Here is a 20,236-nt window from a genome sequence, read left to right on the forward strand (position 1 = left end):
GTTTTGCTCTGCTGAGAGGGGAGGCCAAGACTGTGATTTCTGTTTAAGTGATATTTTTGGTAGGGGTGTTGCATGGGCTCTGAAGCTTCCAGTTGGTTCTGGTTAGGCTCCTTGGTTGGAGGCTGTATTCAGTGATGAGCGGGGCCACAAATTGGATTCTCTTCCCCGGGGCAGCAGGAGCAGCACCCTAACGCCTTTAAAGCTCATTATTGTTTCAACTCAAGCCAGCCTGCACCCCAAGTTTCCTGACCGAACAGGGTCACTGCAAACAGTTGGCTTTGCCAGGGCCATTTTGCTAAGTAAATATGAAATAGGCATCTGAGTGAAAAAAAAAAAAGCAGCACACTGATAGGTGTCCTGTTCTCCCCAGTGAAAGCACTGAAACCAGAAATCTAAATGATTCTTTCATAGACGTTATGTAGAAAATATGACCATGACATTGCAGAAATGACCCAGGACAGTTTTGTAAACTATATTTTTATGCTCTAGGCTGGAAAGCATTATCATTTTAAGTATAGAAGCATTTTCTTTTTTACTATTTGTTTTAAGAATACTATACAGTGTCTTAACTTTCCCCTCACTCTTATATTGTCAACCAGGAAGATTTTTCTGATGGAAAAGATTGCTAAAAGAGATCAGGAAATGTGCTTTTTCGAGGTATAATTCTCCATAAGAAAAGGCATAGACTACTAAATTATCCAAATAAAGTAGCATGGGCTATTAAATTATCCCTTCAATGTTAGGAATTTATGAGTGAACATTCACTATGCAATACTGAATGTTCATATTGTAGATCCAGAATTGTTTAAAAAGCCATTTTGCAAATAATCTGCTGTGAGGAAGCAGTGTAAATTCATTAAAATTGAGGAAAGCACATCATGTGTCTATATCCTTAAATGGCTGGCCTGTTTAGACTGAAATGAGTGATAATTTCGCTATAAATTCCAGTTAAGTTGGTGAACCAGTTAACTCAGTAAACAAATTAAGTGGGCTAAATTAAAAAAAAATAGATTGGATGATTAAAATAGATAGATCAAAATTAGAGAATACCATAAAGGAATATTCTCATTTCCTCCAAAATGAGAAATTTCTTGTGCTACCACTCCCAAAGAAATGAAGCAAGAGATTACGTATTTTTAAATTATTTGAGATGAATGTGTAACTTTTTGGGTATGTAAAGTAGGAAAATAAGTGGAGAAAAGTACTTGAATAAAAATCTGGAGGTTTACAATAACAAAAAGATACATTTTTTAATGTTTATTTTTGAAGGAGAGAGACAGAGTGTGAGCAGGGGAGGGACAGAGAGAGAGGGAGACACAGAATCTGAAGCAGGCTCCAGGCTCTGAGCTGTCAGCACAGAGCCCGACACAGGGCTTGAACCCACGAGCTATGAGATCATGACTGGAGCTGAAGTTGGACGCCCAACCGACTGAGCCACCCAGGCACCACCCCTTCGTATATTTTTTTTAATTAAGATGCTTTTGTTTATTTTTAAAAATCTGCCTATGTTTTGAGTATTACAAGATTTTCCTTTCTCTTATTTTCGTTATGCCTTCTCAAATAGCTAATGGATTTATCAGCATTCTTTTTGTTTTTAATGTTTTTTAAAGTTTATTTATTTTGAGAAAGAGAGAGAGAGAGCACAAGAAGGGGAGGGTCAGAGAGAGGTAGAGACAGAATCCCAAGCAGGCTCTGCACCATCAGTGCAGAGCCCAATGCGGGGCTCGAACCCACGAATTGTGAGATCATGACCTGAGTGGAGATCAAGAGTTCGACACTTGGGGCGCCTGGGTGGCTCAACTGGTTGAGCGTCCGACTCTGGCTCAGGTCATGATCTCGCAGTCTGTGAGTTTCATCCCCACGACCGGCTCTGTGCTGACAGCTCAGAGCCTGGAGCCTGCTTCTGATTCTGTGTCTCCCTCTCTGCCCTTCCCCTGCTCACACTCTGTCTATCTCTCTAAATAAATAAACATTAAAAAAAAAAAAAGAGTTGGACACTTCACCGACTATGCCACCCACTCACCCCAGATTAATCGGCATTCTTAACTTGGATCGGATGATTTGGCCCCCTGGTGACTTTTCTAGTGCCTCTGATACCTTTTTCAGCTTGTTTCCTAAGGAGACAGTATGTATTCACTTTTTGCAGAAATAAATTTGGAGGCTTTCAAACTCCTGAGTTTCAGTATTTTTCATTTTGTTTCTTGGATTTTCTTCTCTTTTGCTTCCCCCACCCCTCTTAAAGTTTAAAATTAGTCTCCCAGGGGCACCTGGGTGGCTCAGTTGGTTGTGTCCGGGTTCCATTCAGGTCATGATTTCACAGGTTTGTGAGTTCAAGCCCCGCATCAGGCTCTGCACTGACGTCTCGGAGCCTGGAGCCTGCTTCGGGTTCTGTGTGTCTCCCTCGCTCTCTGACCCTCCTCCGCTTACCCTGTGACTCTCTCTCAAAAATAAATAAACATTAAAAAAATTAAAAAAAATAAAATTAGTCTCCCTTTCTCACATTTGTTTTTGTTTTTGTTTTGCTTCCCGCTGTGGGTCACTTCTCTCCCAGTGATATTGCTGGGATTTCTTCTCTGTCCCACCATCGAGTTTCAATTTTCTTTTATGCATCTATTGACACTTCTTTAGCTATAGTATCCTTATCTTTCCCTTTTTTGTTTTCTTTTATAGAGATAGCCATGCTGTCTCCTTTCTATGGGGATTTGCCAAGCTAGTGGAAATTTCAAACCAATATATGTTGATGGACAACTAATTTTTCATGCAGTTTTCATTGAATTTCTAATCGACCTTCCTCCCTAATTTCCTTTTTTAAATGTTTATTTATTTTTTATTAAAAAAAATTTTTTTTCAACGTTTATTTTATTTTTGGGACAGAGAGAGACAGAGCATGAATGGGGGAGAGGCAGAGAGAGAGGGAGACACAGAATCGGAAACAGGCTCCAGGCTCTGAGCCATCAGCCCAGAGCCCAACGCGGGGCTCGAACTCACGGACCGCGAGATCGTGACCTGGCTGAAGTCGGACGCTTAACCGACTGCGCCACCCAGGAGCCCCTAAATGTTTATTTATTTATGTTTGGGAGACAGAGACAGAGAGAGAGAGAGAGGAGAGGGCATGCACAAGCTGGGGAAGGTGGAGGGGCAGAGAGAGAGGGAGACAGGGAGAGAATCCCAAGCAGGCTCAGGGCCCTGCGCAGAGCCCCATACGAGGCTCAAACTCACGAACCGTGAGATCAGGACCTGAGTGGAAATCAAGAGTCAGATGATTAACTGACTGAGCCACCTAGGCGCCCCTCTAATTTCTTGCCCACAGTCGCTCAGCCTTGCCCTCTGTCTTTGTAATGGGCGCAAACCCTGTCTTTTTTACTTGTGTGTTTGGACCCTCCTATGTCTGGCCGGCTTTGGTTGCATCTAAGAAACTTTAGGCTGAGAATTCTGCCTAGCCAACTTAACATGGATATTTTATTTTATTTTATTTTTTAGATCACTCTTTTGTTTTAAGTTTTTGTTTTAATTCCAAGTTAACATAGAATGTTATATTAGTTTCAGGTGTACAATAAGCAGGCGTTTTATGCATTCTTCTCATCAGCTATCCAGGTGGCACTTCCACACCCATCCTTTCGGGAAGAGACTTGTCTGGAAGGAAAAAGACCCCTTAGGTGGGAGGCGGCACCGTGTGCATGTTGAGTCAACCGACAGACAGACAGGGTTCTGACAGGCGCTCTCCGCTTACACTGTGTGTGTTCCCCTGCGTCAGCCGCTGAGTTCTGTGCACCCTTCTGCATTCTTGGAGACAATAACACCCAACTCGCAGGGTTTCGGTGTGCATTTTGTACTTGGAGCATTTCCAGCAGGTTTTAATTCCCTCTGTACTTACCTGTGGTCGAGACGTCAGAAAACTTACAACAGTTAGACACAGCAGACTCGGTGGACGTGACAGAAGCTGGGGGTGGTAGAAATAATGCCCTCGCCATGGCACTTTGAACATTTCAGAGCAGTCGTGTTGTCCATTTCACTTAATCTTTACAATGACCCTGAGGTCCGGTGATGACCCCTGGCCCCTCAGCAGGGAAGTGGAGCGTCTCTTTAGGGCACTGCCGCCGTGTGATTAATTTGGGAGGGAAGAAATGCCCCCGAAAAAGCCACGTGGATATCAGGAAGGTAATGGCCAGTAAGAGATCATCCTGGGGGTGGAAAATTGGAGCCATTCAGCCTTGTAGAAAAGAGGAGTTTTATGTTTCATTCCCAAGTTCAGAGAAAAGAAAACCTTTCCTTTTCTTTTCCTCTTTGTTGTTGCTGGCAAGACTCTGTAAGACTGCAACTCACATATAAGACACGCTGGGCCAACTTTTCAAAGAGCCTCTATACTTTGCATGTGTGAGATTTTTCATGCATAGCTACAGCTCTGGGTGGTGGTAGAACTTGTGGGGTGGAGGGGAGGGTGGGCACAGATGGGTTTTTCACATTTGCCACCTCACTTTGAATGTGTAAATGTACTAATTTTGTGAGATTTGGTTTTCTTAAAAGTAAGCGCTCTTGAAGCAGGCTTCTATCTGGAGCAGTGTAGTCTTTAAATGAACAGTTCCGAAAATGATCAGGAGTCCGCGCCTGTCTGCCCGGACAGCGGTAAGAAGGTGGTGCGTTGTTTGAAACAGAACTCAGTCGGTCGGATGAGAGCTCCAACTTATGTTGCCATTTGTGTGGACGAGACTGGTGACTTTCGGTTGCTTACAGGGCATGTCATGCCTTTTTTCCTAGCACTTTCTGTCTCAATTGGATCTTCACTAGGGAACGATTGAATGTCTCCGAGTTAGTGATTCAATAACAGAAAACCTGGAGGGTTTGGTTGATTCTCAGAAAGACCTACATTCCTTCTTTCTGATGTGACCACCAGTAACTTTAAACTCTCCAGGTTTGGCTATTTGCCATCGATGTTGGTTAGGATAGCGAAGGTTACCTGATAGTAGAAAATACCCATCAAAACCTCAGTGGCTTAAAACTACAAGAGTGTATTTCTTCTTTTTTTTTTCTTTTTAAAGTTTTTTTTTTTTAAGTTTATTTATTTATTTTGAGAGAGGGTGAGCATGAGCAGTGTAGGGGTGTAGACGGAGAGGGAGAGACAGAATCCCAAGTGGGCCCCATGTGCTGTCAGTGTGGAGCCTGATGAGGGGCTCAATCTCATGAACTGCAGTTCAGTTCTCATGAACTCACAGTTTCAGGTGTACAATATAGTGATCTGACACTTCTATACATTACTTGGTGCTCATCGCAAGTACTCTTTTTAAAACATTTATTTATATACTTTTTTAATTGAGAGAGAGAGAGAGAATATCTTAAGCAGGCTCCACACTCAATGTGGAGCCCGAGGCGGGGCTTGATCCCATGACTCTGGGATCATGATCTGAGCTGAGGTCAAGAGTCAGAAGCTCAGCTTGTCTGGGCCACCCAGGTGGCCCATACACCCCTTAACCCCCATTACCTACTTCACCCATCCCCCCACCTGCCTGGAAGTTTACTTCTTGATCCCATTGAGTGTCCAGCATGGGTCAAGGAGAGGTGTCCACCAGCTGTAGACAAATAGAGTCTCAGAATGATGGCAGCTCCTCTCTGCACCTGTTTCTGCACTCAACCGCAGCAGGAGGAAGGGGACATGGGGAAGATCACCCTGGCTGGAGCTTCAGCCCAAGGTGACACCTGCCATTTCTCACGTGTTATGGGTCAAAAAAGTCACATGACCATACCGAACTTCAAAGCCCTGGAAGGGACGTCCAACCCTACTCTGAGCCTAGGAAGAGGAGAGAAATTAACAAACTGCCTATGACCACCTCATCATCCACTGAGCGTAATCACACAGGGAAGGAATTCGTCTGTGTTTCTGGTAATTAGCACTGCCAGGGCTAATTTCTCCGCCCCAGACATTTCTGAGCATTGGTAAAAAAGTGTCGTCGCGTATGTTCCACAACAGTCCCCAGGAAGCGAATGTTCTGCATCCTTGGGAGCTTAGAGCGCAGCAGCTTCAAGGACTACTGATACCTTGAAACGCTTTCAGTGACAATGATTATGATGAAAATAATAGTGAAGAATGGAAACGTACCCACAGAGAGAACTGCACCCCTTAAGCTGTGCTTTAGCTCTCCTTCTTCCCATTGAAAGTGCCTTGCAAGTCATAATCAAAAGACAACATCTTCATGATCAACTTAATCAACATTTGATGGGGAGGGAAGATAAGGCTCCGAGAAGACAGAGGAGACTTTTCAGAATTAGGTAAGATTTTGAGCAATTGAGGTTTTGGTTTTTTTTTTTTTTTTCTATACATTTCACAATCTAGGGATTAAAAAAAGGTCACGTAAGAGAATTAGAGACTCAGAACTGCCTTGGGGGCCGGGTTTGGACTAAACTTATCTTTCCTCCCCTTCAGTTGGTCTTTTTTTTTGGTTTGTTTCCCTTTCAATTTTCCTCCTGGGGTACTTTTTCTCCTCCTTTAAACTTAAAAGAGAACTGGCGTTAAAAAATTCCATACTCCCTGACTTTCAGGTTCCAGAAAGGGGTGGTGTCTTACTGTAGCATCGACTTGAACTCTTTTATCACATACACCACTTAGGTATAGCCCTTTGAAGATGTGGCCACGATTTCCAAAGTTGGGGCTACGTTTTTCCTGTCAAAGTCTGCTTAGACACCAGCACCGGGAAACTGGAAGCACCAGTCCGAAGTGAAGTGGGACAATTGCCCAGTGAATCAGGGGGATCTGGCAGAATCGATCGGCAGGTCTCACTTCGCGAATTCACCTGTCTGCTCTGATTTGGATGTGATGCTCCAGGCCCGTGCGGATGGTGTTCAGAGTGGACTTTTTTTGGAGGTGATTCCCATTGACCACTGGACTGTGGAGATCAAGGTTCCGTCTTCCCCCTTGCAGGAAAGGATGGCATCTTGGACCCTTGCCTGTGGCCTGGGTAGTGTTACAACCTTCTGTGAGGCCTCTGGGCATTTGTGTCTGTAAATACTCTTGCTGGCTGAACTAATGATGGAGAGTAGAGATTCTGGCCCAAAGCTAACACCCTAGAGCTTTACTCCTCCCGCCCCCCCCCCCCCCCCCGCCCCAAATATTAACAAAACAAGGACGTTATCACATTACCAATCCTGGGTGCAATTGAATGTTTGCCGAGAATTCCACGCTTCCCCCTCCCATAATACGTTTTATTTTTCTTTTGGGGATTTGTTTTCTGAGTCAGTTTACTTCTTCGTGGTCCAATAATCACCAAATGGAATTCTCTCCATCTTTCATCCTTCATCATTAGGGGGAAAAATACGGTATCGTTTTCTGGTGAGGAATAAGTATCTCAAAATGAAAGACAATATTTAGTGACCAAAAAAAAAAAAAATCCCTCAAGAGCACTATTTTTTCTGATGAATCAGAGCTGGAAGTGATTAAGGGCTCGGAGCATTAAAACAATGAGCACTCACGTCCATTCCTTCATTTTCGTAAGAAAATCAAACATCCTCTTTTAAGGAAGTGGGGAGTTGCTTAACAAATCTTTCAAGTGAGCCATAGATAAGTGCATTGGCGTGGTTTGAGGAAATGCATAGAGGAAATTAAAAATATTTATTTTATTGAACTAATATTCCCAGCTGGAGATTAAAGTAGCAAATGGAGCCCACAACTGTAAGGTGGCTGCTATTCGGCCATTTAGTTTCTATTTACTTAGTTCCTAGCTGTCAACTTGAACTTGAGTGGAAGTTTTCCATTGTAAACATCTTAAGTGCTTATAGGAGTGTTCCTATATCTCCGATTATATTTTCGGATAAAAATATGTGGAGTTTGATTTTCTTTGAGCTGGTGTTTTTTTTTTTTTTTTTTTAATACGCACAGAATTTGAAATGCCTGGGACTCTAAGGTTGACTAATATTTTGCTGTGGCGTAGAGAATTATGATTTCATGATCGTGCTAGCCGGGAAAGTTTCTGATGCCATTTTATAATGGCTTTGAAAGGAAAACATTTTTGAAGGCGTTATTTAGGAATCGGGGCTCGCTACGTTCATTTCGGTCTGCTCCCTCTTAGCTATTGGATCTGAGCGTCTGCTATTCAAGCTTCATTGTGGTCGTTTCAGTCATCAGTGTCTTCTTCACGGATGGACAACCGTAGTACTTTTTACTTTGGATTTATAAGGGAAGGGGTATCCGGAATGCAGACATATCACACTGAGATAGTCGTGTTTGCTCAAGAGGCAAGATAGTAGCCGCAATAGGTAAGCTTCCATCAGTAGTTACTGTGTTCCAGGCAATAGACTAAAGAATTTTATGTCCCTTATTTCTTGTGGAGACAGTTACCGTTTGGTAGTAACCATAATTATCGTCATTTTACAGGTGAGGAAATTGACCTCTCAGAGCGGATACCTAACTTTCCCACCAGCCCCTAGCTGGCATGAGGCAGAGCTGGGGTTCTCCTGGTACGTGCCGGCTTGCTTTCTCCACCAGACGTTGTGGGGCTTGTCTTACAATGACAGAGACCTGGGTGTTTAAAGATGGTCCTAAAGCTCCTGGGGCAAAAGGTGACAAATGCAAAAGCGGGGCTGCGTTTTTCCCATCCCCTTCCAGTTCATAGAAATTCTCCTGCAAAACAACCATGCATTTGCAAGCAGGCTTTTCCATGGAAAAGCTAGCGTGGGCACACATTCAATTCAATTCCCACTGTGCTTTCTCACAGAGGTTCTTCCACAAGATTACAAAGACTGGGAACCTAGCCTATTATTATTAATAATTTTTAAAAGTTATTCTGGCTTCTTTCAGGGCCATATCAGTTTCAAAGATCGCTGTCAGGGTGGGAGCAGCTGAAGTTGAAATGGCCTGAATGCTAAATGTAGCCTGAGAGCGGAAACTTTGTTCTTCAGAGTTGAAAAGTCGGTGGAATATTCATAGAAATGTAATATGAGCACAGGATACCGAGTCAGTGTCAAAACTTTGTTCCAAACCATATTTGCTATTTGTAAAACTGCCTCCTCAGGGAGGAGGCTGGGGGATGAGAGGGCAAAATGGGGTGGATTACAGCATGCCTTGAGACAGGGCTGTGGGTTGGGGGCTCTCTTCCCCACAGAGGGAGGGTCTTTTCTCCACAGGAATTAGAGTTCTAGGGGGGCAAAGGTAGTGGGGTCCAGCCTTTCCAGGAGGACCGTCTCTGCCTCGGATATATGGAAACCTTTCCTTCATGTTTCCACCTAACATTTGTGCCTGAGTTTGAAAAAGGAACAATGGGGGCGCCTGGGTGGCGCAGTCGGTTGAGCGTCCGACTTCAGCCAGGTCACGATCTCGCGGTCCGGGAGTTCGAGCCCCGCGTCGGGCTCTGGGCTGATGGCTCAGAGCCTGGAGCCTGTTTCCGATTCTGTGTCTCCCTCTCTCTCTCTGCCCCTCCCCCGTTCATGCTCTGTCTCTCTCTGTCCCAAAAATAAATAAACGTTGAAAAAAAAAAAGAAAGAAAAAGGAACAATGGAGAGATCTATGTGGAAACCGTTGTGTGCGTTTTTTTGCAAGTGCAGAAGCGACTCCATTTGCTTTTTCCTTGAAGTTCTCCTGATCAAGATATTGATAAAAAAAAAAAAAATCATGGCGGTGTAGATCCCAATGAGTAACATCTTCTGACGTTGGGATTGTATCTTAAAACTAACCAAAGGAATCATTTACTGATGACCCAAATTTCCTTTCACGAATTAACAAATTCTCTCTCATTTTTCCCCCCGTGGAACTCTACTCATCTGTAGTTAATCTAAGAATTAACATTTAGCAAATTACTGCCTTCAATGAGGTATGTGCCTAGTGGCTCGGTTGATTAGAACCCTGTGCTAATGAGATCACGGGTTTAGTCCTCAGGAGGGCTGGTTCCCTTCACCATGGTCCCCCTCTGAACCCCAGCCAGGTCTCTAAATGAACACTGCTTACAAGTGGCCTTCTGGGGAAGAATCAACACAGATTTTTCATCATTTGTGGGAAAAACAACAACTCAAAGCAGATGCCTTGAGTATGACAGTGATCCCATGGGGTAACAAAATGGCACCCTAGAGGCTGCAAAGACTTTTTTTTGCAGACTATGGAAGGCTTTCGGGCTGGGAAACAGGTTTGGTATGTGTAGGTGGCTCCAATCCTACAAAGTTAAAGGGGGAGTGTCATCTAGGAACAGTAGGAAGCTGGATGCCAGGGGGCGTCTGTGGGGACAGACTGAGAGGAGCAGACTTCGAGGGACACTTGAGGGGAATTTTGTTGAGTTTTCACTAATCATTTTTTTTTTTATTAAAAAAAATTTTTTTTTTTCAACTTTTATTTATTTTTGGGACAGAGAGAGACAGAGCATGAGCAGGGGAGGGGCAGAGAGAGAGGGAGACACAGAATCGGAAACAGGCTCCAGGCTCTGAGCCATCAGCCCAGAGCCTGACTCGGGGCTCGAACTCACGGACCGTGAGATCGTGACCTGGCTGAAGTCGGACGCTCAACCGACTGCGCCACCCAGGCGCCCCTCACTAATCCTTTCTTTAAAAGACGGATCATTCTGGGCCTCCCCATTAAGGTCTGTAGTCATGCAACCCATGGGACCATTTCTTCCACAGACAGGCCACTCCAGCCTTTTGTCTCAGGCTGGCAGGAGACACAGTAGCTAAGAGCTTGAAGAGCAGGGGTGGCTCTCACTCTCTTGCTTTCTCTCCATTTTCCACTCCCAGAAACCACTTTTTCAGATCCAGGTCCATTTCCAAGGCTAAATCTCTCCCAAGCCTGACTGGGTGCATTGATATCTTCCGAGGCCATTTCTTGGGTTTAGGGAAGAATAATGCGTAAGGAGCTCCAGCTGTGCCTGGTGGCATTCCCCCGTTGAAACCAGCAGGCTTTACTGGCTTTCTCCCATTTTCCAAGAATATGCTTCTCTAGGCAAGGGACCACCTCCTTTTTTTTTTTTTTTAATTAAAAAAATTTTTTAACCACTGCACCCTTATCACTTAGCAGATTGCTTTGTATTTAGAAGTTCAATAAGTATTTGTTGAATATTCAGTTATGCAATGGATTCCACCTGAACAGGGGCAGTTTCTTAAATGTTATCATTTTATTTTTCTCTTTACAAAATTATACGCGCTGACGGGAAAGAAATTAGAAAACAGAGAATAAATATCAGTAGCCTTTCTTGACATTTTGGGGTGCATGATATTTACATCTGTATGCGTATCTGTCATCTATACGGGACTCAGACAATACGTATTATTGTGTAATCTTTTTTTTACTCCTATAAAAATCTTTGCATGATATTATATATTGATATTATACACTCTTCCGCTTGTTATCTTTAATTTTTTTTGGAGCACTTTATTGCATGACTGGACTTCAGCTTAATCAGTCACATATTAAAATCTCCTTGTCGCTTAAACTTTCTACACAGTTTTGTTTATTTCCTTGGGATGAATTCCTACAGGAGGAATTGCATGGTTCCGTGGTTTTCTAATTCACTATGTGTTGGCAAGTTATGGGTCAGAGAGGTAGCACCGATATGAACTCCCGCCTGCAACAATCTAGCAAACAGCCACTTTGCTCCCTTGAACTTGAACGGTATTATCTTTCTTTTATGTGTTTGCTGATTCACAGGCAAAAGATATCCATGTTCGTATACTTGGCATCTCCTTTATTAGTAGTGGAACCGAGTATTTTTTCATGTGGCCATTTTAATGCCTGCTTTGCAAGTTGACTGTTGACATCTTTGAAGAGCTATGTGTTTTGGGAGCCAGTAGACTTACTGCTCTCTGTTTCACAGGGTTATTGTAAGAATTAGTTGAAGCAATCTATTCGAATAAGCTTAAAACCTACAAAGCGATACAGAGATATGTTGATCAGGTTGGTGACCCGGAAGGGTGAGGGTCAGAGGGAATGGTACCTGCCGACAAATGGGCTGAGTAAATGGGTACCAATGAAGGCCTGCGTGAGCTCTGCCAGAGGAGAGGGCAGGGAGGGACACCTGTGAAGAAAGGGAAAGAAGACCTGGCCTGAAGATCTGTTACCCTGAGAAGGTCACTGGGAATAGACAAGGTCAGAGATAAGACAGGGACCGGCAGCTCCACATGGGAGCCAATTAGAAACAAAAGGGAGCAAGATGGGCCCGGGAGCTATAGGAGACGATAGAGATCGTGCCCCGGGGGTGCTCCGCGGTCTCCCTGGGGACTGGGGTGCAGGCATCTCCTCAGATGTCCCTAAACCAGCCACGGAAGAGAGAAAACATCAGCAGTGCCACTTTTCTGAAGGCTCATCTCCAGTCCAGCGTGACCAGGCCAGGTGTGTTTAGAACACAAAGGGCAGCCGGTGCCACTGCCCACAGGTGTCATCTTCTGGTGGGTGCACACCTGTGCTTTCCTGTAAGTCCCGGGAGTAACCACATCTGGGAAAGGGAACGACAGAAATAAGTGGTAATTAAAGGTAAAATACTGCACTAAAATTGCCCAGCATGTATATTACCGCAGTTATGTAAAATAATATATATAAATATATGTCCTATGGGGCGCCTGGGTGGCTCAGTCGGTTGGGCGACCGACCTCTGCTCAGGTCATGATCTCACCGTTTGTGAGTTCCAGCCCCGAGTCGGACTCTGTGCTGACAGCTCGGAGCCTGGAGCCTGCTTCGGATTCTGTGTCCCGCTCTGTCTCTGCCCCTCCCTCGCTCATGCTCTGTCTCTCTCTCTCTCTCAAGAATAAATAAAACACTAAACAATAAATTAATTAAAATAAATATGTCATATATATAATTATAAATATGTTAATATGTTATATACCTGGTATATATAACTATATATAGTGTGTATGTGTATAGAGTAATATGCAATACATATACTATACATATAGTATGCATATTACTATATATATGATGTATATATATTTTACCGCATATATAAAATACATAGTTATAGGCATATACATGCATGCCCACGGTCATCTCCAGAGAGTGGTAATGAGGGGAGACAGGGAGGGTGAATTATCTTTGCTTTTATTCACGTTTTTAGGTGTTGCTTCACTTGTTCCAACAAATGCGTATTAATTCTCTAATCTGTAAATGATCGGGTAAAGAAAAAAAAATTGTTGAGACTAAAAAGACGTCTGCTGTGCGTGTGGCCTGGCCCTGTCACTGCAGCATGGGTGGGGATTTGTTAGGCAGCGGAGCGGGCTGTCACCCGAGTCCCTGCTAACTCGGACAGAGGAACCCCTGGAAGTCCCTGACCGTCACACCTGGGCCCCACAGAGTGCTGGGCTCATTGGCACGTCACACTTAGATGACAGGGGTAGCCGTGCCTTCTTGGCAGGCAGGACTCTAGCCAACAGGTGAGACCTTTCCAGGCTGGGAGTAAACATAGGCCGCCTTTCCAGATCAGGTGAGCATCGCCACCTGGCAGGGAGGAGGCACGGATTCGTTGCAGGAGAAAGAACTTGAGCTTGGGGCAGGAGGAAAAATGAGAACTTGAGTTCAAGGGCTGCCACTGCCGCCATGAAATGAAGTCTCTGACTGGGACTTTTTGTTTTTACATCAGGGAAAGCTGCTTTAAGGCAATCCTGTTTCCTACGTCTTTCATGTTCCACTGTCCTGTGATCTGGGGACAGAGGAGGGGAACAAGATGGAGCTGATCTCTGACTTTCTGGAGCTACACTGGAGTTGGGGAGATGGACGGATGGTACACCATGGACCGAGCAGAGAGAAAGATTGCTCCGAAGGAAACCAAAAAGGGTGGGAAGATCAGGACTGGCCTGTTTTGGATCCGGAGGTAATGGGACGTCTTCCTGAGGAGAGGATGCTTTAAAGCGAGTCAGGAATGAAGAGAAGGGGCCCGCAGGTGAGTAGTAGCTGGCAGAAAGGGTATCCAGGAGGTGGGACTCGAGCTCAGCCTGTTGGGTGTGTGTCTGGAGAGCAGCAAGTGTGGGGAGCTGGTCAGGATGAGGTTTGAGAGGCCAGCAGGTATCAGGTCGCGCCTGGTCCTATATGTGGGCCATATCTGGATGTTTGATTTCATCCTCAGTACAAAGGCAAGGTCAAGCGTGCTTAGAAATCTGACATAATAATGCAACATTAAGTTTCAACTCGGCATGTGTAAAGATTTGCTGAGTGACTGCAAAATAAATAAACGGATTGATGCTCCAGGGTCAGAAAATGTCTTTTATTTTATTTTATTTTATTTTATTTTATTTTATTTTATTTTATTTTTTATTTTATCTATTCTATTCTATTTTATATTCTATTTTTTTTCTATTTTATTTTATTTTTAAGCTATGGTTTTGACTTCTGTTACATGAAAAATCACTCCCATTTAGATTTATTTCCTCCAGATGAGGAAACCATCCCAGCGAAGTGACAAAAGACGGGGCCATATCCCTGTGAAACCAGCAGGCACCCGGGAGCTAGCAGGAGGGAGAGAACAAACACGGGCTTTGAGGTCAGGTGGATCTGGTTTCCAGACCAGCTCTGCACTTACCGATGTGGGGCTTTGGAATAGACACCCTGTAGGTTCTCTGTGAGGCCATTTTCCATCTTTAAAATGGACGTAATACCATTTACCTCCTAATATATCGGTGTGGACTCAAAGGGGAGAATTTAAACATCTGGCACACAAAAGACACTCAAGAAATACTGGTTTCTATGTTCCTTCATCCCCCCACATTTGACCAAGCCTTCCCCAAATAGAACATCCTGTAGAGTCTTACCCATTTTTTGTTGTCGTTGATGGGACATCCGAAAGGATGTGAGGGTTTTTTTTTTTTCTTGTTTGTTTGTTTGGTTTGTGGTAAGCTGACTTTGCACTTTAAAAGGGAAAAGAAGGAAATCTGTAGTACCTCCAACAATGAGCCTTTTTAAAGCCTGCATTGGACTCCAATTTCAAAGAATATTCTTATTAACATACTTTCTTATAAATGGAGCGCTGCTCATCAAATATTTATAAGTAGTAGCCCGAGAAGCCAGCACAGTGCTTGGCAAGCCTGGGGACATTTCCCACGTGCGCTGTGGGATGGCGTAGGCAGGGGAGATCCTTTAATTTTGTGACATGGTTTGGGGGCTCCAGCGTGAGCTAGTCTTGGCAAGGTTTCTCCCTGCTCTTGGCCTGTTCTGGAGCCTTTCAGGACTCCCACGTAGACCGTTCTTGCAGGCAACTCCCTTTGAAGTCCCCGGGAGCTCTTTGAATGGAAAACATACACAACGGGGTGTTGATGCAAGGAAGCATCAGACCTGATATACGTGGAGAATAAAGGTGCTTCTCACCCCAAATATTAGCTCTTTAGCCCAGAAACTACGGTTTGATCATTAAATAAAAAGGCCAGCCCTTCCCCCCCAAAACCCACAATCTACCACCAAAGCACCACCATCCACTCACTCAGGAAACGATAAACCTGCTAATTACCAGAGAGTTTTAATTAAGCAACAGATATAGACAGTGCAGGGCTCTGTTTTTACTTTAGGCATATCAATAAAATAAAATTCCCAATTCCAGGGAAACTTGCTAAATGAAAAAAAAAAAAAAACATTACTGTCTTTTGAGATATCACTCATCGAGTGCGATAATTTAGAAAAATATCTCTATTAGAGATAGTTAGAGATATTTTTTGGTTGCAAATGCAGTCGCCGGTACAGCACCAAGCTGCAATTCGCAGACAGGTTAAGTAAATTAAATCACTCACTGTCTTTTTTTTTTCCAATGGCTTTAAAAGTTAAAGGTAATTTGCAAAGAAAATGCTCCGTTTGAATTGGTTTGTAATATCTGTTAATGATCTTTAAAAAAATCCACTTATTCACAATCCTGTCCCTGAGGGAATTCCAACGTGCTATCAGAAAAATTTCTTAAGTCTGAAATGTCATTAGCTAGTGAGTTCTTTGAAGTAAAAAGCCCTGAAAAAATAAATTATATAAGGTATACAAGTGCGCAGGACAATCACTTTGATGAATAATATCTGTGTTTTTCGCACCTAAAAATGCAACAATTGAAATCCAAGCTGCTAAATTATAGAGCTGTCTTCTGAATTACCTCGGTGTAGGTATGCCTGTTCTGTTTATTTCACACGTATATTGAGTTCTTCCATATATTTATAGATTGTTGATGTGAAAACAGTAGTGTTGGGCCAATTTTGATTATGTTCATTGTGTTTACCTTTTGGAAACGCAAGGTGTTGCCTAAATACAGCTCTACAGGTGTTGCCATCCAGAATTAAAACAATAGGCTGTTTCCATGCAGTATCGTGGATCCCAGGGCCAGGCGCCCCAAACGGGGGTGCGAATACCTTCGCAGGCCCGCGAATTGTCCAATATTCGATAACAGAGCTGTGAAATACTACACCAAAGGGGAAATTTTCTTCCTGACCCCAGCTGGCTATCGGTTTTTGCCTGGAAGCAGGGGAGTCTTTGTAATACAATATTAGGCAGTGTAACTGCGGATGCTGGTTTGGCTGCTATAAATAGCTAATCTTTGTGTTTTTTTCTTTTCTTTTTTTTTTGAAGGAGGAATGGGATTTTCTTAAAACCATTGGCTGCAGGTTAATTACACATTTCATAAGAACACATTTCCTTGTAGCCAGCCTAAATTTGTTACCTTTTAATCCCGCTTTATATAAGGCTAGAATTGTATGAGCCTCCAGGAGCACCTTCATTAAGTCTTTATTTTCTACGTTGGACCTTTAACTTTTTTTTTTTCTTCTTCTTACACATCACTTACCTCTTAGCTAAACTGCGAAGGGACCCAGTTTTATTCATTTTCCCTCAAGGAGAAGGCATTCTCTCCTTCCTAGTCCAGCTAGGTGTGATTCTTATTTTCTGCTCTGTAACTGACATCTGGAGAATACACTGACCATAGGTGAGAACAAGCCACTGATTGATTTTAATAAAGATGTTCGATAATATTTAGTGCTTCCATTTACTTCACCGAAGGAATGGAAATCAATATTTGAAATGTTTTGGGGAAGTTTTCTTGGGGTTCCATGTATGGAAGATTACACAGAGCAGGAACATGGGACCCAATATGCTATCCTGGAGAGAACACATCCCGTAATCACCTTGCAGGACAAGAAAGAGAATATACAGCCACCGTGTCCGATGGCCCCTAGGATGGGACTCCCCTTTCCTCCTTAAAGATAACCGCTCTTCTTATGTCTAACACCACAGATTTGTGTTTTGTTTTTGTTTTTCAACTTCAGGTGTATTTATGGGCTGTATCTGTGTTGCTGGGTGCAATCCTATTTTCCTTGTTTCATTTCCTTCGATTGTATCAATACCCATTTCAGCCTTGATGATCATTTTGGTTGTTTTCCGTTTTTGGCTCTCTCAGAGAGTGCTACTGTAAGCTTCTTCATGCACGTCTTTGATGGGTGTGCGTGTGTTTTCTTTGGGTAGATAGACTAAGGGGGAAGTTACTAAGTAGTAGGGCATGACTATGCTCAGCTTTAATGATGTCCGTTTTCCAAAGAGGTTGTATCAGTTTCCACTCCCACCAGCAGTGGGCGAGAGATCCGCTGCTCTAATCCTTATTAACATTTGGTATTCTTCCTCTTTTTGATTTTGGTCATTCTGGTGGTATGTACTTGAATCTCATTATGGTTTTAATTTGATTTCCCAGATTATTAATAAGTTGAGTATCTTTTCATGTACACTGGCCATTTGGATATTTTGTGAACGGGCTTTTCAAGGGTCTTGGTAATTTTTCCATTGCGATGTTCATCTTTTCTTTTTTTTTCAGTGTTTATTTTTGAGAGAGAGACACAGAGTGTGAGTTGTTGGGGGGGGTGCAGGGAGAGAGGGAAACACAGAATCTGAAGCAGGCTCCGGACTCCGAGCTGTCAGCACAGAGCCAGAGACGCTGGGCTAGAACTCATGAACCAAAAGATAATAACCTGAGCCAAAGTCAGACACTTAACCGACTGAGCCACCCAGGTGTCCTGTGTTTTTCATCTTTTCTTACTGTTTTGTAGGAGATACTTATATATTCTGGATGTGATCCTTTTTTATTCATATATATTGCAAATATCTTATACCACCCTGAGTTTGATTTTTCACTCTTTTTTTTTTTTTAATTTTTTTTTCAACGTTTATTTATTTTTCGGACAGAGAGAGACAGAGCATGAACGGGGGAGGGGCAGAGAGAGAGGGAGACACAGAATCGGAAACAGGCTCCAGGCTCCGAGCCATCAGCCCAGAGCCTGACGCGGGGCTCGAACTCACGGACCGCGAGATCGTGACCTGGCTGAAGTCGGACGCTTAACCGACTGCGCCACCCAGGCGCCCCGATTTTTCACTCTTTTTATGGTATCTTTGGATGGACAGAAGATTTTAATTTTAATGTAGTTTAATTTTTGCAATATTTTCCTTTATAGTTAGTGCTGTCTATGTCTTATTTAAGAGAGCTTTGTTTATCTGAAGGCCATGAAAATATCCTTTTATACTGTCTTCTGGAAGCTTTATTGTTTTACCTTCCATGTTTAGATTTATAATCCACATGGCATTGATTTTTGCCTATGGCGTGAGGTTGGGATCAAATTTGTTTTTTCCTCCATGATATCTACTTACTCTGTACCATTAATGAAAAAGACTTCGTTGCCCAGTACTCTGAAGCAATCTGTTTGTCATAAATTAAGTACTCGCTTATTTATAGAATGATCATATGACTTCCTCCTCCCCCCTTTATGCTTTTAGAATGTGAATTATTTAATAAATTTTTGAATGTTAATCCCATTTTGCATTTCTGGACTAAAGCCAATGTACTTATGATATATTATTTATTTGAAGTATTGGCAGCGTGTTTTGATAATTTTTCCAACAATGAGTATGCCTGAAATTTACCTGTAATTTTCCTTTACTGTAATACCCTTGTCAGGTGCATTATCGATAGCTGGTTCATAAAACGAGTTGGAGAGGCGTCCTCTGTATATTCTTTAAAAAAATTAAAACATAAATAAGTCTAATCTAATATAGTTATTTAAAATATATGTAGTTTGTCTTAAGTATATCATTAGGTTCTCCAGAGAAACAGAGCCAGTGTGTGTGTGTGTGTGTGTGTGTGTGTGTGTGTGTGTTTATTATAGGAATTGACAGCACAGTTACAGAGGCCAAGAAGTCCCACAATCTACTGTCTGCAAGCTGGAGAACCGGGAAAGCTGATCATGTAACTCAGCCCAAGTCTGAAGGCCTGAGAATCACATGGATGTGTGTGGAGGGCAATTGTGTAAGTTCTAGTTGGATTCTGAAGGCTTAAGAACCAGAAGCTCTGATGCCCAAGGGCAGGAGAAGGTGGATGTCCCAGCTGAGGCAAGGAGAAAATTCACCCTTCCTCTGCCTTTCTGTTCTATTCAGGCCCTCAGTGGATTGGATGATGCCTACTGGTGAGGGTGACCTTCTTTACTCATCTACTGGTTGCAACGCTAGTCTCTTCCAGAAACATCCTCACAGACACATCCAGAAGTAATGTTTTACCAGGTATCTGGGCATCTCTTAGCCATGTCAAGTTGATGCATAAAAATAACCAGCACAGTAAGTATTCACCACAATGTTCTTTCATTCCAGGCTTCTGTAGATGTTAACTTAGACTTGCGGCAGGAGACTGGTTTTGTGTGAGTTTGCCTGGGGAAGAAAATGGAGGTTCCACTATCTTCTGGGAGTTTTCTGTGGGCACTGACAGCCTGCTCATGTGCCCAGGGCCGAAATCTGTTATTCCATCTCAATCTTAGAACCCACGATCACAGCTCATCCTGGGTTTAAAGGAGGGCCTATGAGATGAGAAGCTTTTTGGACATATGACCAACATTCAGATAAAACATCTGCTCCCACCGAGAACCTTCAAAGCCAATTTCATCTGCTTTTGGCCCCTTCAGGTACTGTTCCATGGAGGGTTTTTTTTTTAAATTTTAATCTCCTTCAAAACTGTATATCTTATACCTGACCCCATCTCTCCATTCCTACTTGCTATTGTCCAAGTTCAAGGCCTTATGACCTCTTGCTTGGACTATGGCACTTGTGGGGCACCTAGTGTCCATTTCATCCCCTTTCCAGCCGTCCAAGTGCTCACTCTAAAATGGGCAGCTGGCCTGTAAGTCCATGTTGAAAACTGCTCCGTGGCTCTCCATTGCTCTATGAGGGGAAGTCCAGGTTCATGAACATGGCACACGACTTCTCCTATGACCTGGCTGTTGCTTGCCTCTCCAGCAGCTCTCTTCTCCTCTTCAGTCTTTGCCTCACACTCCGGCAGTTCTGTCTGCTGCAGTTCCCAGT

General features: G+C 43.3%; 1 long non-coding RNA gene across 3 annotated transcripts in view; it reads left to right on the forward strand.

The window, feature by feature from the left end:
• Window positions 1-18,374: 18,374 nt before the first annotated feature.
• Window positions 18,375-20,236, forward strand: part of LOC122496676 — a 32,094-nt gene continuing 30,232 nt past the window's right edge. For all 3 annotated transcript variants that reach the window (XR_006300897.1, XR_006300896.1, XR_006300895.1), the window contains exons 1-2: window positions 18,375-19,444; window positions 19,532-19,839. This is a non-coding gene — a long non-coding RNA (uncharacterized LOC122496676). The remainder of the gene's footprint in view (window positions 19,445-19,531; window positions 19,840-20,236) is intronic.

The sequence above is a fragment of the Prionailurus bengalensis genome, chromosome A3 (assembly GCF_016509475.1).
Source record: "Prionailurus bengalensis isolate Pbe53 chromosome A3, Fcat_Pben_1.1_paternal_pri, whole genome shotgun sequence".
NCBI lineage: Eukaryota > Metazoa > Chordata > Mammalia > Carnivora > Felidae > Prionailurus > Prionailurus bengalensis.